Source organism: Triturus cristatus, chromosome 10 (genome assembly GCF_964204655.1).
Source record: "Triturus cristatus chromosome 10, aTriCri1.1, whole genome shotgun sequence".
Taxonomy (NCBI): Eukaryota; Metazoa; Chordata; class Amphibia; order Caudata; family Salamandridae; genus Triturus; species Triturus cristatus.
The window spans coordinates 1,117,046,841-1,117,072,122 of NC_140593.1; positions in this window are offsets into that span (position 1 = coordinate 1,117,046,841).

Sequence of the window (25,282 nt, forward strand, 5' to 3'; positions counted from 1 at the left end):
CAATACACACACACGATGCTACTCTGTGTATCTCCTGTGCTATCATGGGATATATCCGCTAGATGTGTTCTCAAAGGCTGTGCTGTCAATGGAAGAAGACGTTTGGCAGGGTGGGCAGATCATGCTGCAAGGGTGTGTTGGCAGAGGTAAGACCATGAAAAATACAAAACAAGCTGGGCATTCATGTAACATTTGGAGGTTCAAGAAGGTTGAGATGTGCTGAATGTTAAAAGATTTTGGTCTTAACCATTAACTATTTGCGTATGACTTTGTAGGTACCGCTGGGCAGTGATTAACTTGTAAAACAATAAGTGCCAGGGCCCCCGTCAGGAGGCTACCGCAGCTCACACTACCCATTGCCCCTGCCAGTGCTGCCAACGGCAGTACCAACACAACCACTAACCATCACATTCCTATAAATGTGAAATTTCAGACTATTCCCTGACCCCAAAACTATAAGAGTGGATTGGGCAGAAGGTATTAGTAATTAATAATGTATTTTGAAGTAATAAACAACTGTTGTTGTGCTTACCTCTAAATCAAACAAACAGCGCCACAATTTGGCAGACTGCCATAAGTCCTGGTGTTGACAATTAAGTGCCGGTGTCGAACACCGGTAATCACCGGCACAAATTAAGCACTACCTCTGGGCCTGATTTAAAAAATAGGCGAAACTCTGACTGGCTCACTACCCACTATGTCTGTGAGTGACAAGTGCCCTGAGGTTCTAAACTAATGGGTTAAAATACATTGCTACAAAGAAGTTTGGTCCTTCAAAGTTACCATCCTTACTGCAATGATGTCTTATTCTCCAGGGAAACACGCTTGCTACAGGAATGTTTGATCCTCCAAGGGAACCACCCTTGCTACAATGAGGTTTGTTTCTCCAACAGTACCACCCCTGCTACAATGGGTCGATTCTCCAAGGATGTCACCTGTGCACTTATGAGGTTTGATTCTCCAAGAGAACTACCCCAATCTCCTATGAGATTTGATTCCTGCTACGATAAGGTTTGATCCTCCAATAAGAAAACCTGTGCTCCTATGTGGTTTGATTTTACAAGTGTTCTCCCCTTGCTGCAATGTGCTTTGATACTCCATGTGTGCCACCCCTGCTGCAATGCGGTTTGATCCTCCAAACAGTAGTGTAATGCAAAATGATGGGGCCCTCAGAAAGAATGTGAAGAGGGGCTCCTGAGTATCTCTTATCTCACAGATATACATTGGCCTTGGGCTGAATGGGGCCCCCTAAAGGTTGGGGGCCCCATGAAGGGTTGGGTTACGCCCCTGTCTCCAATGTACCAACTTGCTACATTAAGGATTGATTCTGCAAGGGTGCCACCCTCACTACAACGAGATTTAATCCTCCAAGGGTACCATCCCTGCTACAATAATGTTTGGTCCTCCAGTGCACCACCGATGCTCCTATGAGATCTGATTCTTCAAGAGCACCCCAGCTCCTTCGAGGTTTGATTCTCCAACAGTACAGCCCCAGCTTCTATGAGGGTTGATTCTCCAAGGTTACCGCCCCAGCTCCTATGAGGGTTGATTCTCCAAGAGTAACACCCCAGCTCCTATGAGGGTTGATTCTCCAAGGTTACCGCCCCAGCTCCTATGAGGGTTGATTCTCCAAGGTTACCGCCCCAGCTCCTATGAGGTTTGATTCGTCAAGAGCATCCCAGCTCCTTTGAGGTTTGATTCTCCAAGAGTAACAACCCAGCTCCTTCGAGGTTTGATTCTCCAACAGTACAGCCCCAGCTTCTTTGAGGTTTGATTCTCCAACAGTACCGCCCCAGCTCCTTTGAGGTTTGATTCTCCAAGAGTAACACCCCAGCTCCTATGAGGGTTGATTCTCCAAGAGTAACACCCCAGCTCCTATGAGGGTTGATTCTCCAAGGTTACCTCCCCAGCTCCTATGAGGGTTGATTCTCCAAGGTTACCTCCCCAGCTCCTATGAGGGTTGATTTTCCAAGGTTACCGCCCCAGCTCCTATGAGGTTTGATTCTCCAAGAGTAACACCCCAGTTCCTATGAGGGTTGATTCTCCAAGGTTACTGCCCCAGCACCTGTGAAGTTTGATTTTCCAAGGATACCACCCCAGCTCGTATGAGGTTTGATTCTTTAAGGGTTCCACCCCTGCTACAATGACGTTTGATCCTCCAGTGGTAACACCTGTCCTCCTATATGGTTTGATTCTGCAAGGGTACCACCTTTGCTACAATGTGGTTTGATTCTCCAGTGGTAGCACCTCAGTTATTATAGGTCTGATCCTCATGGTACTAACCATGCCACCTTAAGGTTTGATTTTGCAAGGATTCCATCACCATTTGGGTCAAAGTGCAGTTAGGAGTCAAGGGCCCTAGATGGGTAAGTGAGTGCATAGACATTCATGTCCACTGTGTTCTAAATGCTAGATGTCGGGTGGCAAGATTGAGTAGGTGAGTTTCTTGTCTGGATGAATGTCACTATGGAATGCGGTGACTGCTCTCAGAGCATTCCACCAGGACAGCGGGAAGAGAGAGCAGCAAGCGGGTGGAGAAGGTGAGCTATTCGCAGGCTAGGTAGTACAGAACAGAAAAGACCAGGCACGGTTTAGGAAGGAAGAGTATGCTGGGAGGCAGCTGGTGAGTGGGGCATTCAGTCCCAATAGTCAGATATTTGTGAAAGCTCTTTTAAAGCTTCCTGGGCTGCAGCATGAACCCTGCACTACACTACTGGCAACCATCAAAATGGCACTGGTTCCTTCAGTTGGCTTGAACAGCTAATTATTGCCATTATATAAAGAAAGTGCCCATCAGTCCTCTTTTGTTTTTGGAATTCATTTGGCAAACACTTCCGCCTGTTCAAAGCTATATTGAAATAAGCCAACTGGCATGGTAACCAGGGATCGGAAGTGTGGGAGCTCACACCTACACGCAGCGCACTCAATGAAACCGCAGCTGACCCTCTACGCTGCATCAGTGAAGAGCTGCGCTAATCCCCCTCTTAAACCCGCACTTATGTGTAGCACTGAGCAGAGCTGTCGAATCCGTGGGATCATACCTCCGGAAGCAGTCTGGTCCATGTTCAGTGAGCTCTAATCCTTCCTGCCGCGGGCTAAATTTGTAGTCTAACCTCATAACAAAGAGCCTGTTATAGCCCAGATCCCAAAAACTGGACCCAGTGATACCTTTGGTTCTGTTAGAGCAGGCCAGGGGTGTCCAATCAGTATCATCTTAAGGATTTTGGGGGCCCTGGCAAGGCATATTTTAGGGGGCCCAGAACTGAACAATTTCACATTTTGTTAACCATTTTCTGCTAATTCAAGCGTGCATGATGCCAAACAACATGAAATTATATGTTCAATCAATCAATCAATATAGACTTTATTCAGCGTTTAAAATAAAACCCCTAAAAGTACAACAAATCATAATACACACATCAATAAAAAGTAGTCCTGAGAATATGAAAACCCATTAAAAGAGCCGACAATAAACAGTTAAGAGAATAATTCCTAAAAAGGATCTTACAAATACAACAGATGAACTCTACTCCCAAAAATATTAATCACAGCTATTTCTAAACCTGACAGCGACTTTTAAATAATGAATGAATCGATCAATCAATCATTTTGTAGAGCGCGCTACTCACCCGTGAGGGTCTCAAGGCGCTAAGGGGTGGGGGGGGGGGGGGCAGCTACTGGTCGAACAGCCAGGTTTGAGACGTCTCCTGAAGGTCAGCAGGTCCTGGGTCTGACGCAGGTGGACGGGGAGGGTGTTCCATGTCTTGGCGGCGAGGTGGGAGAATGATCTTCTGCCGGTGGTCGTTCGGCGGATGTGTGGGACGGTGGCGAGTGCGAGGTCGGTGGAGCGAAGCTGGCGGTTGGGGTGTAGAAGGACAGTTGTTCGTTGAGGTATGCTAGTCCGGCGTTGTGGAGTGCTTTGTGAGCGTGGGTGAGGAGCTTGAAGGTGATCCTCTTGTTGACCGGGTGCCAATGCAGATCTCTCAGGTGGGTGGTGATGTGGCTGTGGCGAGGGAGGCCCAGGATGAGGCATGCAGAGGCGTTTTGTATGCGTTGGAGTCTCTTCTGGAGTGCAGCCGTGGTTCCTGCGTAGAGGGCGTTGCCGTAGTCCAGCCTGCTACTGACGAGTACTTGGGTGTCTGTTCTTCTGGTTTCGGTGGGGATCCATCTGTAGATCTTGCAGAGCATGCGGAGGGTGTTGAAGCAGGAGGAGGACACTGAGTTGACTTGCTGGGTCATAAAGAGAGTTGAGTCCAGGATGACCCATAGTTGCGTGCGTGGTTGGTGGGTTTCGGGGCAGCTCCCAGCATGGTTGGCCACCAGGTGTCATCCCATGCGGAGGGGGTGGAGCCAAGGATAAGGACCTCCATCTTGTCTGAGTTCAGTTTCAGCCGGCTAGTCTTCATCCACTCTGCGACGGCCTTCATTCCCTCATGGAGGTTGGATTTGGCGGTGGCCGGGTCCTTGGTGAGGGAGAGGATCAGCTGGGTGCCGTTGGCGTATGAAATGATATGAAAGGGTCGGGCTGAGGGATGATCCTTGGGGTACGCCGCAGGCGATCGTGGTGGCTTCAGATCTGAAGGGAGGGAGGCGGACTCTCTGTGTTCTGCCGGTGAGGAAGGAGGTGATCCAGTCCAGGGCTTTGTCTTGGATCCCTGCGTCGTGGAGGCGTGTGCGCAGGGTGTGGTGGCAGATGGTGTCGAAGGCGGCTGAGAGGTCCAGGAGGATGAGGTCCACGGTTTCGCCGCTGTCCAGTATGGTCCTGATGTCGTCAGTGGCGGCGATGAGGGCGGTTTCAGTGCTGTGCTTGCTGCCGAAGCCAGATTGGGAGGAGTCCAGGACGGTGTTCTCCTCCAGGAAGTGGGTCAGTTGTCTGTTGGCGGTCTTTTCAATGACTTTCGCTGGGAACGGGAGCAGGGAGATGGGTCGGAAGTTCTTGAGGTCCTTTGGGTCCGCCTTGGATTTCTTGAGAAGGGCGTTGATCCCAGAGTGTTTCCAGCTTTCTGGGAAGGTGGCGGTCTCGAAGGAGCTGTTGATAATCTTTTGGAGTTGGTGTGCGATGATGGAGCTTGCCTTGATGAAGATGTGGTGAGGGCAGGGGTCGGAAGGTGAGCCGGAGTTTATGGTGTTCATGATTTTGATGGTGTCTTCATAGTTGATGTTGTGCCAGGAGAGTAGAAGGTCTTTGTGCTTGGTGGATGTAGAGTCGGGGGTGATGGCATCTGTCGTCGATGTCTGGGTGTCGAAGCTGTTGTGGATGTCTGCGATCTTGCTGTGGAAGAAGGTAGCCAGGGAGTCGCAGAGGTCATGTGATGGTGGCATGTCATTGGAGCAGAAGCTGGGGGTGGCGAGTTCTTTCACAATGTTGAAGAGCTCTTTGCTGTTGTGTGCGTTGTTGTCGATGTGTTCCTTGAAGGAGGTTCTTTTGGTGGATCGGATGAGTTGGTGGTGTTTGTGTCTGGCATTCATGAGGGCTGCGTGGTTGTTTGGTGTCTGGTCATTGCGCCATTGTTTCTCGACTCTTCTGCAGGTGTGCTTGGAGTTCTGGAGGTCGGCGTCTAACCAGATGGCTCTTGTGTCAGTGCGTCTGTCGGAGGGTTTCCTGATCGGGGCAAGGGTGTTGGCGCACTCATCGATCCATTGTCTGAAGTTGTTGGCTGCTGCGTCGGTCTCGAAGGGCTCGGTGGAGGTGTTTGGGCGAGTGTGGTGGTGAGTTGGTCTTCGGTGACTTTTTTCCAACTGCGGTGTGGGATACGTTGCGGTTGGTTGTGTGCGGTGTGTTTCTCGAAGAAGACGTGGATGCAGTGGTGGTCGGTCCAGTGGAGTTCGGTGGTGTGGCTGAAGGTGACTGTGTCGCTGGCGGAGAAGATGGGGTCGAGCGGGTGGCAGGCGGAGTGGGTGGGTGTCGTGACGAGTTGTTTGAGTCCGAGGTTGGCAAGGCTGTCGATCAACATTGTGGAGTTGCTGTCGTTGGCGTTCTCGAGGTGGAAGTTCAGGTCTCCGAGGAGGATGTAGTCTGTGGATGCGAGGGCGTGTGTGCTGATGAGGTCGGCGATGGATTCACTGAACTGTGGTCGGGGTCCCGGGGGTCTGTAGACGAGGGTTCCTCTGAGGGTGGTGTTGTGATCGACGTGGATCTTGAAGTGTAGGTGTTCGGCCATGCTGAGGGAGTCTTCGGTGTTGGTTGAGATTCTGATGTTATTCCTGTGGACGATGGCTATTCCTCCTCCTGGTTTGTTGTTGTTTCGGTGCCTGCATGTGATCTTGTAGCCATCCGGGATGGCTATGGTTATGTCGGGCGCCGAGGAGGTGTTCATAAAGGTCTCCGTCAGGAAGGCGACGCCTGGGGCGGAGGAGTCAAGCAGGTCCCAGAGTTTGATGGCATGCTTGTGGACTGAGCGGGTGTTGAGTAGTACGCAGCTGAGGTAGTTGTGGCCTGCAGTGTTGGGATGGTCAGGACGTGCAGGTGTGCGCTGGCTGGTGTAGCTGAAGTTTCGGCAGGTGAAGGGTCCGTGGGTGAGCTTCGGGGTGGCCTGGAAGCAGGTGGAAGTGCGTCCGGCGTTGAGTGCGTGGAGGGTGTTTGCGTCGTAGCAGCAACGGATCTTGTGGTGGTCGTGGGAGCCAGAGGGTCTGGCGCTAGGCGCGGTCCAAGCGCGGACGGGCACAGACGGGCTTGCCTTAGGCGTGACATTTGTAAATAAATAACAGCAACCTGAATAAAATTGGCCCTTTTTAAAATGGGGAGAATATATAACTTCCTAATCACCTCATTAAAAACTGCAAAACATTGTAAAGTGCAGGGTGTCCTGTGTGGACTGACTGCTGCAACCACAGGTCAAGAGATTATGGCCCCTATTTGCCCCTCAAGGGTAAGCTAAAATAAAAGAAAAAAAGTCCAACCGAAACCTAGTCAATAAAAAAAAGGATCATATCAACTTTTAACACATAAGAATAAGGTTCCGTAGAGGGTACAGTTTTCAGCATAACATATAGTTATATTATATGTTACATTTTAACAGGGTCACACAATGACACTTGAAATATGTCTAGCCCAACACTCTCAAATCCTAAAAATGACACAGGGGGGGAAGACAGTGTCAGTAGTAGTGGTATGCAGAGAGGGAGAACTGTTTAGATAGAGAAATACAATAGACAGGTATCAAACAGAGAGAAAGTTCACTTTCTTTGGGGGCCCATTGGAAGGTGGGGACCCTTGGCAGTTGCCCACTTTGTCCGTGCCTTAAATGCCTCTGTGTCCAGTGCAAGACTGGGATGGCCAGATCTTTTCTTTTTTTACGTTTTCTACAGCGCAAACTCGACCCGAAGGTGTCAGAGCGCTTTACATGAGCACCAGTTGCGTTACAGACGGACACATTAATTTTTGTTAGGCTCGGGGAGATTAAGTGATTTGCCCAGAATCACAGGATGTTGAGCGCCCCTGCCGAATCTCAAACCCAGTCCCCCAGCTTCGAGGCCGTCCACTCTAGCCGTTAGGCCACATCCTCTCCTGAGCCACATTTTCAGTATAGGTAAAGTAAAACAGGGCTAATCCATATAACATGCAGGGACCTGAATAATAGTTCTAGAGGGTTCACCCAAAATATTAAGAATACTGCTCATATGCACATTGCTCTGAAATCCTTACCACGGCGATAGAAGAATTCCACTCGGCATGATAGGAACACATTTTTCTTTTACCGCAGAAGTTAAATGTATGTGTTGAAACTCCACAGAATTGGGCATTCTATGTTGTTTTATGGCCAGTAATTCTGGTCCCACACAGTAGTTAACCATGGAAGTGTCCAGTATATAATTTCAATGTACTGCTGTGGTGCTGCTGCATAGTAATGTTATTTTCAATGCAGATTTACCAAGCCACCAGGACTTGGCAACTCGTAATCAGGCGCCAAGTACTTTACATCTATGTCTATGTCCTGTAGGTATAATTTGGGAATCAGTCTTTATCCAACTTGAAGCCAAATACTTTTTTAAGGTTACTTACCCATAGTAAACAATAGCAATGATGTTAATGTATAGACTGGGGCAGTAATAGAACAGATGTCAAAATAGGTAGATTTCCCATCTTCCCTCCTCTTGGTTTCCACACCTCATTTTCACAATGTTCCCAATGGCAGAGCTACTGCCAGCTCTGTCATTGGCAAACCTCTTAACATGAATTCATTGTCAGTGGAAATTGCATTGGAGGGCTACCCTGTTTCAGGTAGCCCTCCCAATGCCATTTCCACCAGCATTCCTTCTGTCTGGATCTTCTATGTAAGTCATGGTGGTCCTACAATGTCCTGCAATACGCCTTACCCATGTGAAGAAAGCTCCATGTACATGGTGGACATTAGTTATTTTATGGCTGAAAATGGATCCTGACTTTGGTGGTCTATTTCCAGGAATAACTTGTGGTGGCGGTTCCGCTATACTGGTATGATGACCCACCATCACTGATACGTTTTATTACAAGTGGTCCCCCAAATGGGAAAATGTCCACATCTGTCGTGGGTAGGTTTAATTAGGTGACTTCTGCTGTGGCAGAGGAGGCCTTCGGTTGCTCCAACAAGAAGGCTATGATGGCTTGGTTACAACTCAATAGAACAGTGTCATGTCCTTTGTGCCTGTATATAGCTCCACTGCCTTTCAGCTCAGATCTCATTTTACAAATCTCACACACATATAACAGGATGGAGAGGCACCTGTTGCAATCCCCTGAAGATATTATGTTAATCTGCACATTCGTCCTGAAGCTAAGGAGCAGTGGCACAGGGGTTCAGGGGTATCAGAGGCCCTCTGGACCTGAATTATCTCTGCATTTTGTTACTAAACTATGGTTAGGGACTCATGCCCCCTGCTTGCAACAAGACTCACGGCACCCTTGCTATGCCTCTGTCTGAACCCCAATGGGGAGCAGGGTCAAGACTGATTTGCATACGACTAGGTCTAAACTAGAATGGCATTGTGAACAAAAAAACAATAGATTTATCCCCAGGTCTCTGTACTGGGGGTGAATGTTTGACATTGTTCAGCATTCTGTCCATCAATTGTTCTTTTTGTATTTGTCTCCCTAAGTGGGACGGGTATGCTCAGACGTGGGTCCCATGCTCTCCATGCCACTGCAATCAAGCTAGTCAGGCTGATGAGGGGTGATACGCTGAAACCGATCCCAGGATGCTTGTTTCCGGTCCGGAGAGGACCTGGCCTGGCAGTTCAGGCTGGACTGTTCTCACGGAGAGCAGGGTCAGGAGTGATTAGCATATCGCTGGGTCCAAACTGGAATGGCATGGTGAGCAAAAAAGCGATGGATTTAGGCCCAGATCTCTGTACTGGGGGAATGTCTAACATTGTTCAGCATTCCATCTATCAATTGTTCTTTTTGCATATGTCTGAACCTGATTAGCACCCTCCTGCAGAGTTCCTTCCCCCTCAAAACCAAGCCAGTGTATTTAGTAGTGTACCAAAGAGTAGTATGTTGAGTCACAGCTTCTTGTTTCACTGCACCGGTTTTTGGAGTACTTGCATGGACTCAGAGTAGTATTGCATGCACTAGAGAGAGCGCGTTTTCCTGAAGTTAGGTCATGTTCATGGTTTGCATTGGAAAGCGCCAACAAGAGTGTGAATCGGTCTGAACTTGAAACGTGCAACCTGTTACATATTATGTGCTGGCGCTTTTCACTAATAAATTTAAATTGCTCAGGATTCGGGCAATGTGAGTCCCAATGGACGGGGGAACATGTGCAAATAAAGAAAACCTTTGCAGGACAAAATTCAAAGTCTAAACCATAATGATTTATTCAAAATAAAAAAATTCTACCCAAGGCAAAACGTAGTTAGTCAGATTCAAATCAGCATCTATAATGCATAAAAATAAAGCCAATTGTGAGAGGTCATAACATAAGGGAATTAGCCAGAACCAAAATATAGTTCAGCAAAGAACTATCATAAACCTACTTGTTGCACAAGTTAAGGGAGAGGCTAAATATAAATCAGCAAGAAGACCAATGTGAAGTCTGCCTCTGAGAAAAGGTCAAAATATAAATTAGCAGACAGTCTAAAGTGGAGACTGCTCCATTTGAAAGGCTGGTAAAGGTCTAATGGTATAAATTGACAAGCAGACTAACATGGAGTCTGCCTTCGAGAAAGCAAGCAGAAATTCTGACATAGATCCCAGAAAGGGCACATTTTATAGCTTTCAGACAGTGAAAACGGCCCATTCGACACAGTGTGAAATTAAGCAACACTGACAACAACCAATGACTTATAAAAACACGATACATAAATTAAGTAAAAAGGTGTGCATGCACAATAAGAATTAGCTCATAAGGAAATAGCTTTGCACCACTTAGCAGTGCATTTACGAAGTAAATAAAGCATTGAACTGGCCTAAGCAAAAGCCCTTGACTATTGCAACATACAAGAACATCCAGACATTGCTTCCTCCTAAGGCACAAAGGTAAATACATTTTATTCAGTACAACGAAACAACATAGTAAAATGAATCCGATTTAGTCTATTTTATGAAAAAGAGAAACATAGAAGAGAAACTTTCACTTAGGAAATATCTACATGCAGTTCTAAAAGCCACATTTTCTTCAGCAACTTTAAAATGGTTGTGAGTGCAAACAGATTGAGGCCCAATAATTTCAATTTGCCGCTTAGTTATGCTAACTTAAACACACATACATTTACATAATTTTCTAATTAATAAAAACACTTTTACATATGGCCTTGGTGTCTTGTGCCACCTGTTCCTAAAATTCAAATGATACCACTTGAGTGGAGAAAAATCTAATTTGAATGTTATGGGAAAGCATAATATCAACAAGTAAAAAGGAATGCACATATGAAATGTGTTGACTGATCAGCGTGGAATTTTGTGTTTTTATGTGTAGGGCATTATTTGTACCAGTGGGTGTAAGTGGTGGGCACCAGCACTTGTTTTTTAGGGGCCAGAAATTGTGTCCTATGACCCAGAGCAAGAGAGAGAAAGGCAGAAAATGAAGAGAGAATGAGTAACAGACAGATTGGAGAAAGAGATAAATGGAGCATGCAGAGATGGAAAGGGGCCTGTGAAACAATGAAACAGGAAGTGGGGGGGGGGGGGTGCAAAGAAAGAGGCATGAGATAGAGCAGCCTGACTGATATGCTGCAAGTCTGGCATTCAGGAAGCCTGGAATCCAGCAAGGCTTGTGGTGGCCTCATAAGAAAAACTTAGAGACCACAGCCCTTATTTTGTTTACACATTAAGCACCAAATACGTACATGAAGGGGAATACCTCATATACATTTTAAACCATATGTTCTATATTTATTCATACTCACCCCTAATAAAAATCTGAAAGTATTAGCACTGAAGCACTCTCCTTTTCAGGGCGTATGCACATGTGATCGAAAAATGCCATCATTCACAGGTCAAGAAAGCCAATGACTGACATTGACTGAACCCCCATGCAGTCAGTACATGTCGTAGTTTGAAGCGGAGTGTAAATGACACTCAGTCAGACCATTGGCAGAACAGGGCTGACCCAATGGCCCTCTATGTTCCATATGAAAATATTTATATATATATATATATATATATATATATATATATATATATATCAAAGAAATACCCTTTCAGGCATAGAGTGACGAATAAATTATGCAAAAAAAGAAGCAGAGAACTCTGGGTAGTTCTCAAGTTTAGGTGCAAAGCAGCTCCTGTATGGAGCACTCTCAACACCAGCGACACTCTAGATCTGCTCACCTCAAATGTCTGTTTTTCTATCAAAATCTTTAAGCATAGGATTAGCACAGTGCCATCCACGCCGAGATAGAAAAGGACAAAGTCTTTTGCCATTTGTACAGCAAAGTCTTTAAGCATAGAACTAGCACAGTGCTGTCCTTGCCGAGCTGTAAAATGACAAAAGCCAATTACCACTCCAGGCACAGTATTACAGCTTTGAGTTGGTAAAATACCAATCAAGCCAACCTGAAATATATATATATATATATATATATAAACATACATATATGTATGTTTTTTATTCAATTATTGTTTATTACAAGATCCTGTCAGATAGCTAAGGAGAAATTCTAGCAAGAATTTTTACAGTGCAAATTTTCTACCCCCAGGGTTTCTCACAGACAGTAACCAACATCCTTCCCTACAAAGGTTGTCTTTGACATTTCATGTAGCAAAATACCTATACGTAGGCAGTAATACAGAGAAATTACATTCCACCATTAAATGCCTATTCATTTTAGCATATGCTTTTCACAAGCAATATGTCAGGTTTACTGTATTTATCATAACTTTTCATGATAGACAGACATGTGGCATCTGAACTGTTTTGTCCTGGCCAACCAATCAGACCTCCAGCTGTTATCACTGGCTTGTCACAATAACCAACCAAGGCCTCCTGTACTCAGTTTAAGCTTTCCCACTTGTCACACAGTCATATAATTGCAAACTATACAACCTTACCATTGGCAAAGCAAAATAATATCGCTCCTAGGTTTCCTAACAAGGATGCAAATCTTGAATACCCACAGTTTTTCAGAGGGGGTTACCATCGCCAAAACCTGTGCCTACTACAGTATTCCATGAGATGCCATGTAAACAAGTACCTATCTGTACGCATTAAAACAGAGTAATACCAATCTCCCCTTAAATGTTTAACATATGCTTTTTAGAATTAAAATGCCAGGCCATTTGCCTTTATTGAAGCTTTCATCATAAACAATCGGACCTATAAACTTTATCATTGACTTGTCACCATAACCAAATCAGACCTATTATGTCGGTTTCCCACAAGGCAACCACCAGGTATGCCATAATAAGAATTAAAAATTTGTACAAACTTCATGCTAATATCCTAATAAGGATTACCATTGTGCAAATCATCCATCCCCATGGTTTGTTCAGGCGGGTCATCAATACCAAAGCCCTTGCTTACTACTGTAATCTGCAAGTTTCCACGTTACAAAATGCCTGCCGACATCATTTGGAACAGTGAACTAACACAAGATTCTCAAAATAGGAAAGTAAGGCCTACTTGCTTTGTCATAACTTTTCATTATAAACAAATCACAGCTAAGGAATCTGACATAACTTTTCCCAGTGAACCTATAAGGCCTCTGGCCTATACCAACAGCTTGACACTATATACAACAGTGGCCTGCCAAAGTGTGCATAAACTGGCAACCATCAGACATGTGTGTATAAAATTGCAAATGTGTGCTAAATTACAGTCGAAAAATCAAAATACTATCTCGCCTATTAGGGCTTAACAGGGATTCTCACTGTTTAAATCTTCTATACCCATGGCTTGTCACAGAGGGCAGCGGACGTTGAGGAAGAGACAGCGGATGCTGAGGAGGAAACGTCAAGGAGGGACACTTGCATTCTGTGCTTGGCTCAGGCATACACCCGGTGGGGACACTTGTCTCTGCATGTGCAGCAAGTGTAGGAGGTCCAGTTTGCCTGCTGGGCGTTGGACGGGGCAGCCAGTGTGCTCGTGCCAGGGTCTTCCCCGGAGTTTCTCCCATTGCCGCAAGCGAGTTGCTGCAATGGTCCTATGACCTACCTGAGACTCCCACTTCCCTGAGCGGTAGGTGGTGTTCTTTGGGGGACCGAGGAGGGTAGATGTCCTGCCGCAGCCCTTTGAAGAACTCTATTGAAAAGTGGCATGTGTGCAAGTGCATCTTCATTTGATGTTATCATGATTTTTATGGCGCCTTGTCGTAACCATTTAAGTGGTTAAGTAGACGAGCAGTAAAGCAGAGAAGTGAAACGAGAAGTGCCATCTTGAGGGCAACAATCCACCATTTTTGTAAATAGTCTCACAATGGCTGTAAGCATTAGTCAGAACAGAGAGAGTCACTGCTTAACCAGAATGTCAGCTAGTAACCAATAGGTTCAAGTTACTGTTCTCTACTGTGCAGTAATTCGTGCAAGTTCACAATAGTCAACGATATCCATTGTAAAATGGTTAATATGTTGTAGTGTAGCCAGTAGTTCGATGAGTAGTGAGAATGAATGCTAGTACCAGTATTACTAATATTGGATGGTGGCTAGCGGCTCTAGGCAAAAGGCTTTAGGTGGCTAGAGTTGACTACTGTGGATATTGTGGACTACAGGTAGCTATTGTTGGCTACTGGTAGTCATCTGTGGTCATAGGTGGCCATTAGTCTGCCTTATTGTAGTTCAGTTGGGTTCAGTTTGTGACCATCCATTTGTATTTTGGTTGGAGGCTTGTCTCGCTTGCTGTCTCCCCGCCTTGTGCCTGACTGGTTCGATTCAAATTGAATTAAGGAGATTATTAAAGATGGTGAGATGATGTTTGATTAAAGAGGATTTCTGCTTACAACACGGGTGCCAAAAAATCTTGGTCTCCGTCCGGTAGATGGCAGGATTGAGCTGGGATCAGTGGCCAAGGTTTGGGTTTTACCCCAAGCTGGCTGTTGGATTCACATGAGAAAGGGGACCGCCCACCCCTCTCCGCTTCTCTACAGAACTTTGTCAATAACCATTGTAAGGTTTTGGAGTAGGGCCTTACAACTTCGAAGAAAGATACTTCGTTCAATCCTGGTTTCTAGATTCAATGCCCCATTCTCTTGAAAATGCACCCAAGACAATTACGGCTATGTTGATCCCAAGCCAATTAGAATTTGCGGTCAATCTATGAATTCTTCTCCTACTGAATTTGTTGAACGTAATAAGAGACGTCATTTTCAACTTTGCTGATTTTGTGGAAAATTGTTTGGGTGCTGGGGCGAATGTTATAAATGTGGGTAACGGGGAGACCGAGTTCCCCGCCTCTCTTCCTCACCGCATCTCGAAGTTCGTTCTACCCAGACTCTGACACATGAAGACAGTTCAATCTTTTTTTTTTCAATCCCTCCCCTTCTTCCGCCAACCCCACCACCCCCACACCCCAGGGCTGGAAAAGTCAACACTTACAAAGTCATTACATCTCGGTTCTTCCCTTCTTAATACGGTAGAGGGATTTCCGAAGTATTCCATGTTAGACTTGTTGACATTAATGGTATCTATATTCCACAAGGGAATGTTGAAAGCCCTAGTCATAGCTAATTCCCATCAAGTGACACAGATACTACTGTTTGAAAGTATCAAGTTGTACTGTGATTTAAACTCAACCATGGTCAGAAAAATCCCACGAATGGTGTATTCAATGCAATCAAATAGACTCTAGATGTACTTAAGTTGCCCAGTTTCCGTGTTTGGTTTAGAGACTTGGGGAAGGGTATAGCAAAAGTTGGGCCCTTTCCTGCTTTAGCCTCGTCTTTCAAGGGAGAAGTAAAGGAAGAGTTCAAAAAGCAAGTGTTACCAAATTGGTTCACAATTTATCAGAAGTGCTTGTCCTCAACTCCCTCTGTCTTAATTTCTGGTCATTCCTCCCTGGGGCAAGGAAAAGTGCGGGAGGGTCTCAGTAGAAAAAGAAGTGTTATGATCCTAGACAACAGCCCCAGTAAAATCTTCCATACCCTCTATACCCAAGAGGATGCATGTTCAACTTCACTGTGGTCCAGAAGTAAAAGAAGAAGCACTAATTAATAAAAATAATTATAAATGCTTATTGGAAGGTAAGATCCCCAAGTTTCTATACTTTAAACCGTAGAAGTTTGGGAAGAGAAAGTCAAACCTTCACCCCTTAACCTCTCTAAATGTTTAGCAGTTTTTAAACATATCCCAACATCAAAACAAATATCTTCTTCAGATCTGTATCTGGGGCATTTTTGTTTGATTTTTGTGAGTGAGGGAACTGAAGTCCAATTTCAATCTACACTAGTGACAGCGCCTGTTAGGAAGAAAGAAGCAGAGGTAATTTCTCATGACCTAGAGCCTTGCGAGGGTCTCGAACCCTCTGATTGTAGAGATAAAGATGGAGGCTGTAGCACTGGATTCTTACTGCAATAGGAACTTTTCCACTTATTCAACAGTAATATAATAATCTCTTTTCTAAATTATGTATTTGATTCTGGCCATTGTGAGCCTACTTTGCATTGTAAGGCCAACTCTGAACATGCAAATTCTCAGAGAATGTATTCTGGGGAAAACACCCTTTGAGAAGTAGTCATCCCGCAGCAACAAAGAAGCTAGTTTGGAATATTCATCAGTTTAAGGCAATGTCTAAATCATCCTCCTATGAATCAGCATTAGATGAGTATTCAATTCTAATACTGCAGGGGACTTGGTTGCAGGAGTTACCCTCCAAGGATTGATTTGGTATTTGTGCAAATAATGCTTCTCTCTCAAATTCTGGGTGTTCCTCAGGAGGCCAGCTAATGTTAGTATCTGTTTTCTGTGGGAAAGAAGTTATTCTATTGAATACTGTTAGACCTGGCATCCTTGGCGTGGTTTCCCCCCTACCTTTTTTACTACAATCCCCTGTTTTGCTGACTTTGTTTTGGCCTTAGTACTCTGCTCACTTTACCACTGCTAACCAGTGCTAAAGTGTTTGTGCTGTCTCCTTCAAACATGGGAGAATTGGCTTACATCCCAATTGTCACATTTAATTTACCTGTTAGTCCCAAGTAAAGTGGCCCTAACTGTGCCAAGGGCCCGTAAATTAAATGCTACTAGTGGGCCAGCAGCACTAATTGTGCCACCCACTTAAGTAGCCCTTCAACATGTCTCAGGTCTTCCATTCCATTATCTGTATGCAGTTTTAAACTGGCATGTCGACCGGGCACAATAAACTCTTGCCAGGCTCCAACCTTCCTTTTTAATACATAAAAGTCACCCCTAGGGTAGCCTCTGGACAGGACAGAGGGAAAGGTGCTTTGTATTTAAAAAGAAGGACATGTGCTTTTAGGTTTTCACATGTGCTGGTAGTGTAAAACCCTTAACATTGTTTTTCACAACTGCATGGCCTACCTCTTCCATAGGATAACAGTGGAGTTACCTTATTAAATGTAATAAGCTGTAACTTCCAAAGGGGGGGCAGATAACCAGTTGATGTCTTTGGAATTCTAATGAAAAATGTTCTCATTTGGTAAAGTCGGATTTTAAATTACAGTTTTGAAAAGGTAGCAGTTGGCATTTTCCTGCCTTTGCCATTTAGTGTCTGCAGCCTGTCTCTGGGTCATAGGACCGGGTGTAGCTGACAATTGGGCAATGTATACTCCTCCTAGACAGCCACACACAATAAAGACCTTTGGTGTTCCTTGATGGGCCATCACTGGCAGGATGGGAGGGCGAAGTTGGGCACAGCCCTACTTAAACTTGAATAGACTGTGTCCTGCCTACACACAAAGGGCTGCATACCCCCTGTAGTTAGTCTGGAACTAGGACAGTGTAGTCAGGAAGCCTGTGTAGGTATACATTTTGGACCTCAGACACCGCATCTTCAGTACATTTTTGGACCTGTGGAGACTCTGCCAGGAAGAAGGCCTGCTATGCTGCTGGATTGCTGCCCTGCCGCCCTTCTGTCTGAGTTAGAGGGATTTGGAACTGCACCCGAACCCTTGATTCTCAAAGTTACTCCAAGGGTTAGTCTGCTGGACTCCTGTTCAGAACCACAGGGACATAACATGCTCCCAACCACCTGTACCAAGCACCCAGATCCAGCTGGGGCAAGCCCCTGACTCCCAAGTGGTGCCCCTCAAGTCCAGGACCCTTGGTGTGACCTCAGGGGCGCTGAATTGAAATGACATTTTTGGGCTCTTCGTAGCCCCTGAACGAGCCCGTTGGCCCCAAAACCTAGTCAATCGCACAACCCACCAGCGCGAAGATCCATCAGCCAGACCCTTCATGCTACAGAACCACCTCCAAGCTCCAGCCTGTCCACTTACAACAAAAGGACCTTTGCGTTAGAGCGATAAGTGTCTGCAATGCCAGGCCTGCTCTTCGTGCCACATCGACCGCCCGCACCGCTTCTCTGCTCCTTCCAGCCACCTCCACCTTGAACTTTGTGCTGGTCTGAGAAGGTAACTTTTCATTAGGACTAACCTGGTCCCTGTATCTAACCCGTGGTCTATCGCGCTTGGCCTGAACCTTTGACTTCCTAACGGTCCACTGCCCTATGCTAATAACTGTTGCGGCCTTGACAGGTATAAGCAGAGGGCAGTGGACCTTGATGAACGTGTGACTAAAGGCACTGCCCCTTGTGGGATTCATGTCGTCTATGGCTAATCTACCATAATCACTACGGCACAATCTAAGGTTTATTAGGAGGAAACAACTGGCTTCCCTCCACTTTTTTAACTGCACCTTAGTGCGTGCTACACTTTTTATGCAATCCTGTCTGGAAGACTCAACCTTGACCGGTTTATACACTTTTTCACACTGGTCCTGACGAAAGCCAGCATATTAAATAGACAGGCTGAAACATGTAGACCTACTCTTAGGATATTTGTGCCCAAACCTAAAGCTCTACACAAATCTGCATCTCTTTATTTTTAACCCTGTCATACGGCCCACTATTAAAATTAATTCATAAAAGGGACCCTATAGATAGTTTTAAGACAACATACACTACACCACACTACACAAAAATAAACACCACTCCGCTGTAGTTTAGGCGTCGCTGCAGACACAGGGTGCACTCAGCACCTTGGGTGGGACCCGATGATGAAGCATGCCACCAACTATGTTGGTGGGTGAGGGTTTTCCTAAGAAACCTATTGGGTTCTCCCAAACACAAACTTGAGGCTTCAAACTACGAGCCAGTTGTTTTTGATTACATTTATAATTTGATTATTCACACCTATAACATTGCAAGAGACAATGCTTGATTATGACTACTGAAAAATCTATATTAAAATAAAGTCTACAGTTAGTTAATAAATGATATATCAGGGAAACAAAAGAAGCCACTGTTGAAAAAGAAGAGAAAAGTTAACCAGAGGAAAAGGAACAATAGAAAATAAGAAAAAAGGAGAGAGAGAGAAAAGCTCAATGCAAATAGAGAGGATAGATGAAAAGTTGTAGACAGAATGCCAAATAAATGGCAACTGAAGAATTTACATTTATGGGTACTTAAGATTTGGGAGCAGTGTAAGCACATTACAAAGAGAACGTATCCAAGGGGGTCGATTATAAGTACAAAGTGAGACACTAGACAAAACAAGATGATGAGACCAGAAATGTAAAACAATATCTCAGTGTCACAAACCATGCAGATCATGAATAAATTTAAGCAAAATACATACCATCCTGTTATCAAATCATATGAAGGAGAGGCACAGCAAGAAGTTTCCATCCCCTCTTTTCTGACCTCGTATATGCATTTTTTAAGTTTTGCATGATCATCAAATGTAATTTTCCATCCTCATAGGTCACTTCAAAGTAACAAAAATGAATAAATCCAAATCTTGCATTCATGGACCTGAGTACTGGCCGACAATCGAAAAATACCATTCTTCTTTCCTTCCTTGACCAAAATGGTTGTTTTGTTGCTTTTACAGTATTGATGACTTTAAATAGGTCAATATAAACTCACGAGATAGGATGCTCATTTCTCTAGGTCTGGATGGAGAAGAAGATGATTAATTTTTTTACCTTGTCTGTGAGGAAGGCCTTATGAAGGAAGAATTCAAAAAATAAAAATCGGGTCATTGCATTCAACTTCCCCGGAAAGCCACAGATTCTTAGGTTATTACATCTGTTTCTATTTTCTAAGCCGTCTACTTGGTTCTTAAGATAATTTACTTTCCTCTGCAATATATCAGTGCTATTTCTCACTTCCTGTAAATAACTCTTTGCTCTACTTCTGACACCCCTTTATTCATGAATAACTACTTCTCATCTAAGGCCTGGAGTCTTCTATTTGTTTCTTCACATGCAGACCCCTAATTTACTCCAATAGAACCTCCATTGATATTGAAGATGTGGATTTGTCAGGAGTTCAAGGGTCTTGCTTCTGTCTTTTGGTAGCAGAAACAGGGTGAAAAGATTTCACATAAGTAGCAAGTTTAGGAATAGCAGAAGGCAAGATGTCATGTTGGAAAGAAATATTATATGTTTGCTAAATGACATGAATTAGAAGTCCAGTTCAACAGGTCTGTAAGATGATAACCAAGGTTTATTGATTAATTTGAACATTCTTGGTTTGCCAAGCAGCAGCTTAAATGTTAGAATAAGAAAAGGCGAGAAAAATGTCAAACATCAAGAAAAGAACCAGTAATGAATTCTGTGTGAGATTTCAGATGGAAGGATTTAGAGACAAGAGACTTCAGCACAAGCCGGTATTAGGTTTATTTATAAATAACTGTAGAGGTTGGGCTGTTAGCGTTAGTATATTGTGTCTTCACATTAGAAATATTTCACAAATAGCCCTGATCATACACAACCATCCCCTTCTTCATAACTGAAATAAAGTAGTGTAGGTTTTTTTTAAGCAAAATTTGCACTTCAGAAAGTCTCCCCTCTGGGTGTATTCAAAATGGCAACAATGTACAGAACATGCCATAAAAAGCAAGCTCAGTGTAGGAACTAGTAGGTAATACTCCTTCCATTGGCAAATTGATGGTGCACTGTCCTCAAGACTCAGTGACACCAATATTTATTTAAAAACGTTGAGGTTTGAAAAGTTGTAAGTGCTGTCTGTGAGGTGAATGCAAAGCACAACTTCAAGGCCTAAAGTGGTACCAACAACCAGGAGGCATCAGAGAGCCGGGTGGTACTTTGCAGTAGATTTCACTTGAAGAAATAAATGTGATCCATTTAGCCCTGATGAGTCACAGCAACAAGCTTCCAAGGGAGAGAAGCAGCACAGCATTGAATTTTAAAGTGCAACACAGAAAGCACTTTAAAGCAGAGCACCAAAGCTCAAAAAGGAAAACCTTGTAAGATATTAAAAATGCAGTCCTCTCCACCCCACGGGTAATAGCAACATAAACATCTCTATTACTCTGGGAACATGAATTTGCCTCCATGCCTGCCTCAATAAATACTCTGACCTGGCTCGAAGCCTCGTTGCTGGATGGCCATCTCCTATGGCGCCATAGCCACGCCCCCAACAAAATATTTGTATACATCAGGTCCATATCTGGGGAAGAAGGATTGGTTCCATGTTATACAAAATAAAGCATCTGGTCTTAAAAGAGATGGGAAGAAAAATACATGTAGAATTAGCAATTCTAAGGCTCACACTGGGACTCTCCCACCAAGCGAGGAATATTTTGAAGTGTTATGCATAAACAATGCCAACTGCTGCTACCCTGCCAGCTTTCGTTAACGCGCCGTACCATGTGTCAATCTACTGTAGATATGCAAATGGCTTCCACTGAATCCAACCAGCAAAACAAGTGTTTGCATCTCATGAACTTATACATATGGGGCGCCCATGGACATAAATCAGGGACAGCCATGGGTGTCAGCTGCTTAGTGGCATTGCTGTCAGTGGTGCAGCCAGTGGAGTGGCAACAGGGCCCTGTGGTGGGATGGGGCCCAGCCTTTCCCTTACTGGCTGCATTTAGCATTCTGAATGCTTTTAATACAGTCCCAGTCTGGACACTGGCACTGTGAGTTACTCTTGTGGCCGAGAGGGTGAGGTGGGGGAATTAAGGGAGAGAGGATGCAGAAGAAATGGAGAAGAGAGTAAAGGGAGGAAAGACAAGCATTGGCAAGGCCAATTACCTTTGGGACCTATTGGCTTTGCCAAAGGTTTTAGCAATATGTTATTGGATATACATTGCATATTTTACATAAGTACGGACGTTACATTTGTTAACATTTGTAAGCTCTCTTTGCTTTAGTGCAATTTTGTATTTGAAATTGCACTTCCTAAGCATTCACAAACCCAAGAGGTCTTTGCTTGAAAAAAGCTGAGCTATTGGGTTTTCCAGTGCTTGTATCATACATGTGTGCTGAGTCACATTTAGGTGTGCGGGTGAGTTCTGGTTGTGAGAAGGTGTTCATAATGGGGCACGATTGAGCGGTCTAGAGCTTAGGCCGATGGCAGTGTGAGTCAGTGGGCAATAACAGTGTTCAGATTACATGTTCAACCAATCCCTGGCCTCTCTCCAGTACGCCCATAGGGATGGTTGCATACGTACCATTTAGAATTGCCAATTCTGATTATTTATAGCAAAATCATTGTCATTACTCATTTATATCAAACGAGTACTTGCATAGCCAATAGGTCTGGTTTGTTTAACGCATATGTTTGTTGTTGTGTGATATGTCTGGATGCAATAGCGGAAAACTTACAAACAGGAACCTAAGTGATGGTCAGGTATTATGCTGTGTAAAGCACAGGATTATAGTTCACGTGTTTTAAGCCACACCCTTTTTAGAGACCCACTTAAGGCACTGTGGTCCACAGTAGACTTTCGCCAACAGACAGCTAAAAGCTGCCCGGTAGGCACAATCTCAAAACTGAGGTGATGTAAATCTAGGGAGTCCTTAGATTCAAATCTAAAACTTGGGGAGCCGAAAGGAGTGACCACTTACCTCTTCTACGGCACCCCCTCCGCAGCATTTCGGGGAGAGCTGGAGCACAGCTAGTGGTAATATATCAGAGGAGGGAGGGATGCACTTTAGAGAAAGACGACTGACGGCTGACCTCCTCCACCGTGCCACCCCAGGCCGTGATTGTATGTCCGCGGCTCCTGGTGCTACTGCGCCCCTTTAGTGGAGGTTCAGTATTAGTTTCCCAGCGATCCAAAGGTCGTGCAGGTCATTTGCTCCCTGGCAAAGCAGATCACATTATATCCTCAGTTTCACTGAGAGTCAAGCACAAAGGAAGAAACGTGCGGGAGAAAGCACCATGGAGGTGACAGAAACAATACATAGAGCGGGGCAGAATCACAGAGGATGGGGTGGGGGAAGCAGAAGAGAGGGCAGGGCAGAAGCAACATGAGGTAGCGGGTGGCAAGGAAGCAACACAGAGGACGCAGATATGGAAGCAAACTAACCAGGAGAGGTAGAGTAACTAGGAGCGGGAGAAGTAAATAGGCGGGAGAGCAATGTAAGCCGGCAGAGGAGAAGCACATGGGCAAAAAAGAGTGGAATACAGAGTGCAGGAGGGAAGAGAAGCGCACTAGGAAGACAGCTAGAAAGCACATGCACGCTCGTGGAGTGTTTAGACAAAACAGAAATAAGTAGTGTCTGAAAAATGAGCAATGGAAGGACAAGAGTAATGTGTCCATGCTCCAGTGGAGGGACAAACACAAACAGAGAAATGAAAGCCCACAGAAGCTAAAGAATATGAAGCAGGGAAAGAGAGGGACAATGAAACCAACCAATGGTGAACAAATGGGAGGACTCTAAGCCCACTGCAAGCTTACAAAATGTCTCCCAAAGTCAGCGCATGTGCTGACCAGTAGGTGAGACCTAAATGAAAATTGGAAGTCAGAAGCGAGAGAAAACAGTGATGAAAAGGGATATAAGTATAAACAAAAGGGGATAGGGAAGAGTAAGTGAAAGGGCAAAAATAAGGATGTCAGGGAAAAAGGAAAGGGGATGGATGGAAGAGAAAAAAGAAGCTAAACTAAGATATAGTTGTGAGAGAAAGAGAGGGTGGAGATAAAGAGAACAGGTAGATGAATGAGATGTTAGGGAAGAGAGTACCCTGCAACAACAAGGTGATGGATGGGATGCTTGAATTAATTTCAGCCAGTGGCAATCGCTCGGGCTGCCTCCCATTCCACCATATCTCACCCACCAAGCCACCTCAGTTTGGATCTAGCCATATGCAAATCAGTCTTGACCCTGCTCCAATAGGAGCACTCCAGCCCGAACCATCAGGCCTGGTCCAAGCTGAGGTGGCTTGGTGGGTGAAAAACGTTGGACTGGGATGTGGCTCGAGTGATTGCCAGTGGCTGGGATGAATTTCAACATTCCATACATCATCTTGTTGTTGTGGTAGTTAACACCCTGAGTGTGATGGGAATGCCCAGACGTGGTCCGGTGCTCACTGTGCCACTGGAACCAAGCTACACCCACCTGAAGAGCCCCAACCAGGGCGAAACAGGTCTTGGGTTGCTTATGTTCCGGTCCAGGCAGGCCGAATAGCAATTAAGATTGACAACCTGAGCAGAAACTATACAATCTTTATAAGACCCATGCACCAAACCCCTTTCACGCTACTGAATGATCCCAAAGGCAGATGAACACCAGCTGGGTAAGTCCTAGTCGAACCGTGGTTCAGACCCTACGCAGAATGGCCTCCTGAACATGCATGGTTGAAAGACAAGGCACCTGGTAGGGTGCTGCCCTGTTAATACAAGAGTAAATCAACCTGCCCTATATTACCTGTCTACCCTTGTCCATCCACGCGAGCCCAAGATTTTTCTTAGATCACAGATATCCTTGCTCGTTATGTTAACACGATTGTACATCCTTCTACCCATCTACAATTTCCTCTAATACCACTTACATTTTTATTATTAGAGGGGAATTTCATTTGAGGATTAATACATAGGACACAATGAGAATGAGGTGAAAGGAAACTCACATTACTTTTATTGTTTTGACCTGGACAGCAGCATGGCACAAATTTGTCAGTTCTCATTTTGTCCAATAATGGCCCAGCTCTATGCACGCACCTGACGAACTCCCAACCCCAAAAACGAAGCAAACACCAGTACCATAGTTCCTGTACCTGTAGAAATCCTAAATCTACATGGATGAAGCCTTTTTGTTGCTACTACCGAGCTAAATGATGTAGCTGCAGTTTGTATTTATAGTTTAGTATCAAGGCAATTAAAGTATTGCACAACGGTGTGTGGGATTTACAAGACGATGTTTGTTTTGAAAACATAGACAACCTTTAACATTTGCAGAGACAGCCAACGTCACTAGTTTCATAGTTAATGAAAAGAGGCATTTTTAATATTTAACACGTTCATGCTGCCGCTCCCACCTAATTAATGAATGGGCAGAAAGGATAGGTAGGTGGAGAGTAAAGCGCTTGTTAGATGAGTAGTGACTTCCATACTTTCCACTCACGTCTACTATACTGTCACTACCTTCAGTGCTTAATTTGAGCCGGTGGTTTCTGGTGCTTGGCACCAGCACTTAACTGTCAACACCGGCACTTATGACAGCTGCCACATGGTGGCACTGTTTATGTTCTTTAGAGATGAGAAGAACAACAGTTATTTATAAATTCAATATACAATAAAAACAACTGATACCTGCCACCCAAGCCATTCACATAGTTTTGGGGGTCACAAATAGTCTGAATTGTCACGCTCACACACGGGTACTGTCTTTGGCAGCGCTGGCACAGGCAGTGGGTGGTACAAGCTGCAGTGGCCTCCTGATGAGGGCGCAGGCACTTACTTTTGTTTCACAAATTAAGTACTGACTGCCTTTGTGTTAGCA